Below are 4,805 nucleotides of genomic sequence, written 5' to 3'. Positions count from 1 at the left end.
CGGATCCCATCAGAACTCCGAAGTTAAGCGTGCTTGGGCGAGAGTAGTATTAGGATGGGTGACCTCCTGGGAAGTCCTCGTGTTGCATTCCTTTTATAATTATTTTTTGCGCCTTGTGACAAACATATCGCACGTGCGCGATATATATTAATCCCGTTATATTATTTTTGACGTTTGCGATATGTTTAAGCTCGATGCTCATTGCTCGCGCGTCTTGTGGCGGCTTTGTGGCGCGAAGAGCGCTTTCTGAAAGGGGTGGAAAAAACTCGTGTTGCTGCGGTATGGAGGGAGGGGTGGAAACCGTGGAAAACTCGTCTCCGTGATTGAGCGGGAGAGTAAGTAGTATAGGACATTATCCATTGTTAGGGAACGGTTGTAATGGTACTGAGAATGTAGAATCGTCTTTGGAGCAGACCTGGGAGTGGCAAGCATAAGGGACGAAGACGGGGAAACATGTCGGATGCGATCATTCCAGCACTAAAGCACCGGATCCCATCAGAACTCCGAAGTTAAGCGTGCTTGGGCGAGAGTAGTATTAGGATGGGTGACCTCCTGGGAAGTCCTCGTGTTGCATTCCTTTTATAATTATTTTTTGCGCCTTGTGACAAACATATCGCACGTGCGCGATATATATTAATCCCGTTATATTATTTTTGACGTTTGCGATATGTTTAAGCTCGATGCTCATTGCTCGCGCATCTTGTGGCGGCTTTGTGGCGCGAAGAGCGCTTTCTGAAAGGGATGGAAAAAACTCGTGTTGCTGCGGTATGGAGGGAGGGGTGGAAACCGTGGAAAACTCGTCTCCGTGATTGAGCGGGAGAGTAAGTAGTATAGGACATTATCCATTGTTAGGGAACGGTTGTAATGGTAGTGAGAATGTAGAATCGTCTTTAGAGCGGACCTGGGAGTGGCAAGCATAAGGGACGAAGACGGGGAAACATGTCGGATGCGATCATACCAGCACTAAAGCACCGGATCCCATCAGAACTCCGAAGTTAAGCGTGATTGGGCGAGAGTAGTACTAGGATGGGTGACCTCCTGGGAAGTCCTCGTGTTGCATTCCTTTTATAATTATTTTTTGCGCCTTGTGACAAACATATCGCACGTGCGCGATATATATTAATCCCGTTATATTATTTTTGACGTTTGCGATATGTTTAAGCTCGATGCTCATTGCTCGCGCGTCTTGTGGCGGTTTTGTGGCGCGAAGAGCGCTTTCTGAAAGGGGTGGAAAAAACTCGTGTTGCTGCGGTATGGAGGGAGGGGTGGAAACCGTGGAAAACTCGTCTCCGTGATTGAGCGGGAGAGTAAGTAGTATAGGACATTATCCATTGTTAGGGAACGGTTGTAATGGTAGTGAGAATGTAGAATCGTCTTTGGAGCGGACCTGGGAGTGGCAAGCATAAGGGACGAAGACGGGGAAACATGTCGGATGCGATCATACCAGCACTAAAGCACCGGATCCCATCAGAACTCCGAAGTTAAGCGTGCTTGGGCGAGAGTAGTACTAGGATGGGTGACCTCCTGGGAAGTCCTCGTGTTGCATTCCTTTTATAATTATTTTTTGCGCCTTGTGACAAACATATCGCACGTGCGCGATATATATTAATCCCGTTATATTATTTTTGACGTTTGCGATATGTTTAAGCTCGATGCTCATTGCTCGCGCGTCTTGGGGCGGCTTTGTGGCGCGAAGAGCGCTTTCTGAAAGGGGTGGAAAAAACTCGTGTTGCTGCGGTATGGAGGGAGGGGTGGAAACCGTGGAAAACTCGTCTCCGTGATTGAGCGGGAGAGTAAGTAGTATAGGACATTATCCATTGTTAGGGAACGGTTGTAATGGTAGTGAGAATGTAGAATCGTCTTTGGAGCGGACCTGGGAGTGGCAAGCATAAGGGACGAAGACGGGGAAACATGTCGGATGCGATCATACCAGCACTAAAGCACAGGATCCCATTAGAACTCTGAAGTTAAGCGTGCTTGGGCGAGAGTAGTACTAGGATGGGTGACCTCCTGGGAAGTCCTCGTGTTGCATTCCTTTTATAATTATTTTTTGCGCCTTGTGACAAACATATCGCACGTGCGCGATATATATTAATCCCGTTATATTATTTTTGACGTTTGCGATATGTTTAAGCTCGATGCTCATTGCTCGCGCGTCTTGGGGCGGCTTTGTGGCGCGAAGAGCGCTTTCTGAAAGGGGTGGAAAAAACTCGTGTTGCTGCGGTATGGAGGGAGGGGTGGAAACCGTGGAAAACTCGTCTCCGTGATTGAGCGGGAGAGTAAGTAGTATAGGACATTATCCATTGTTAGGGAACGGTTGTAATGGTAGTGAGAATGTAGAATCGTCTTTGGAGCGGACCTGGGAGTGGCAAGCATAAGGGACGAAGACGGGGAAACATGTCGGATGCGATCATTCCAGCACTAAAGCACCGGATCCCATCAGAACTCCGAAGTTAAGCGTGCTTGGGCGAGAGTAGTATTAGGATGGGTGACCTCCTGGGAAGTCCTCGTGTTGCATTCCTTTTATAATTATTTTTTGCGCCTTGTGACAAACATATCGCACGTGCGCGATATATATTAATCCCGTTATATTATTTTTGACGTTTGCGATATGTTTAAGCTCGATGCTCATTGCTCGCGCGTCTTGTGGCGGCTTTGTGGCGTGAAGAGCGCTTTCTGAAAGGGGTGGAAAAAACTCGTGTTGCTGCGGTATGGAGGGAGGGGTGGAAACCGTGGAAAACTCGTCTCCGTGATTGAGCGGGAGAGTAAGTAGTATAGGACATTATCCATTGTTAGGGAACGGTTGTAATGGTAGTGAGAATGTAGAATCGTCTTTGGAGCGGACCTGGGAGTGGCAAGCATAAGGGACGAAGACGGGGAAACATGTCGGATGCGATCATACCAGCACTAAAGCACCGGATCCCATCAGAACTCCGAAGTTAAGCGTGATTGGGCGAGAGTAGTACTAGGATGAGTGACCTCCTGGGAAGTCCTCGTGTTGCATTTCTTTTATAATTATTTTTTGCGCCTTGTGACAAACATATCGCACGTGCGCGATATATATTAATCCCGTTATATTATTTTTGACGTTTGCGATATGTTTAAGCTCGATGCTCATTGCTCGCGCGTCTTGGGGCGGCTTTGTGGCGCGAAGAGCACTTTCTGAAAGGGGTGGAAAAAACTCGTGTTGCTGCGGTATGGAGGGAGGGGTGGAAACCGTGGAAAACTCGTCTCCGTGATTGAGCGGGAGAGTAAGTAGTACAGGACATTATCCATTGTTAGGGAACGGTTGTAATGGTAGTGAGAATGTAGAATCGTTTTTGGAGCGGACCTGGGAGTGGAAAGCATAAGGGACGAAGACGGGGAAACATGTCGGATGCGATCATACCAGCACTAAAGCACCGGATCCCATCAGAACTCCGAAGTTAAGCGTGCTTGGGCGAGAGTAGTACTAGGATGGGTGACTTCCTGGGAAGTCCTCGTGTTGCATTCCTTTTATAATTATTTTTTGCGCCTTGTGACAAACATATCGCACGTGCGCGATATATATTAATCCCGTTATATTATTTTTGACCTTTGCGATATGTTTAAGCTCGATGCTCATTGCTCGCGCGTCTTGGGGCGGCTTTGTGGCGCGAAGAGCGCTTTCTGAAAGGGGTGGAAAAAACTCGTGTTGCTGCGGTATGGAGGGAGGGGTGGAAACCGTGGAAAACTCGTCTCCGTGATTGAGCGGGAGAGTAAGTAGTATAGGACATTATCCATTGTTAGGGAACGGTTGTAATGGTAGTGAGAATGTAGAATCGTCTTTGGAGCGGACCTGGGAGTGGCAAGCATAAGGGACGAAGACGGGGAAACAAGTCGGATGCGATCATACCAGCACTAAAGCACCGGATCCCATCAGAACTCCGAAGTTAAGCGTGCTTGGACGACAGTAGTACTAGGATGGGTGACCTCCTGGGAAGTCCTCGTGTTGCATTCCTTTTATAATTATTTTTTGCGCCTTGTGACAAACATATCGCACGTGCGCGATATATAGTAATCCCGTTATATTATTTTTGACGTTTGCGATATGTTTAAGCTCGATGCTCATAGCTCGCGCGTCTTGGGGCGGCTTTGTGGCGCGAAGAGCGCTTTCTGAAAGGGGTGGAAAAAACTCGTGTTGCTGCGGTATGGAGGGAGGGGTGGAAACCGTGGAAAACTCGTCTCCGTGATTGAGCGGGAGAGTAAGTAGTATAGGACATTATCCATTGTTAGGGAACGGTTGTAATGGTAGTGAGCATGTAGAGTCGTCTTTGGAGCGGACCTAGGAGTGGCAAGCATAAGGGACGAAGACGGGGAAACATGTCGGATGCGATCATACCAACACTAAAGCACCGGATCCCATCAGAACTCCGAAGTTAAGTCCTCGTGTTGCATTCCTTTTATAATTATTTTTTGCGCCTTGTGACAAACATATCGCACGTGCGCGATATATATTAATCCCGTTATATTATTTTTGACGTTTGCGATATGTTTAAGCTCGATGCTCATTGCTCGCGCGTCTTGGGGCGGCTTTGTGGCGCGAAGAGCGCTTTCTGAAAGGGGTGGAAAAAACTCGTGTTGCTGCGGTATGGAGGGAGGGGTGGAAACCGTGGAAAACTCGTCTCCGTGATTGAGCGGGAGAGTAAGTAGTATAGGACATTATCCATTGTTAGGGAACGGTTGTAATGGTAGTGAGAATGTAGAATCGTCTTTGGAGCGGACCTGGGAGTGGCAAGCATAAGGGACGAAGACGGGGAAACATGTCGGATGCGATCATACCAGCA

The 4,805-nt window shown here is 48.0% G+C and overlaps 8 non-coding genes and 1 pseudogene across 8 annotated transcripts; all 9 read left to right on the top strand.

Annotated features, from left to right (window-relative positions):
- LOC119348399 lies at positions 1-91 on the top strand (annotated as a pseudogene; the record flags this gene model as incomplete).
- A 367-nt stretch (positions 92-458) lies between these two features.
- LOC119348403 lies at positions 459-577 on the top strand. Its single transcript, XR_005168929.1, has one exon. It is a non-coding gene; the product is annotated as a 5S ribosomal RNA (ribosomal RNA).
- Positions 578-944: 367 nt separating this feature from the next.
- LOC119348401 lies at positions 945-1,063 on the top strand. The gene has a single exon (XR_005168927.1). It is a non-coding gene; the product is annotated as a 5S ribosomal RNA (ribosomal RNA).
- A 367-nt stretch (positions 1,064-1,430) lies between these two features.
- Positions 1,431-1,549, top strand: LOC119348394. Its single transcript, XR_005168922.1, has one exon. It is a non-coding gene; the product is annotated as a 5S ribosomal RNA (ribosomal RNA).
- Positions 1,550-1,916: 367 nt separating this feature from the next.
- On the top strand, positions 1,917-2,035 carry LOC119348395. The gene has a single exon (XR_005168923.1). It is a non-coding gene; the product is annotated as a 5S ribosomal RNA (ribosomal RNA).
- Positions 2,036-2,402: 367 nt separating this feature from the next.
- LOC119348402 lies at positions 2,403-2,521 on the top strand. The gene has a single exon (XR_005168928.1). It is a non-coding gene; the product is annotated as a 5S ribosomal RNA (ribosomal RNA).
- Positions 2,522-2,888: 367 nt separating this feature from the next.
- LOC119348398 lies at positions 2,889-3,007 on the top strand. The gene has a single exon (XR_005168925.1). It is a non-coding gene; the product is annotated as a 5S ribosomal RNA (ribosomal RNA).
- A 367-nt stretch (positions 3,008-3,374) lies between these two features.
- On the top strand, positions 3,375-3,493 carry LOC119348400. Its single transcript, XR_005168926.1, has one exon. It is a non-coding gene; the product is annotated as a 5S ribosomal RNA (ribosomal RNA).
- Positions 3,494-3,860: 367 nt separating this feature from the next.
- LOC119348396 lies at positions 3,861-3,979 on the top strand. The gene has a single exon (XR_005168924.1). It is a non-coding gene; the product is annotated as a 5S ribosomal RNA (ribosomal RNA).
- The last annotated feature ends 826 nt before the right edge of the window (positions 3,980-4,805 follow it).

This window comes from Triticum dicoccoides, unplaced genomic scaffold, assembly GCF_002162155.2.
Source record: "Triticum dicoccoides isolate Atlit2015 ecotype Zavitan unplaced genomic scaffold, WEW_v2.0 scaffold91494, whole genome shotgun sequence".
Classification (NCBI taxonomy): Eukaryota; Viridiplantae; Streptophyta; class Magnoliopsida; order Poales; family Poaceae; genus Triticum; species Triticum dicoccoides.
The sequence above is the reverse complement of the archived record's forward strand: the minus strand, read 5'-3'. Positions and strand labels throughout refer to the sequence as shown.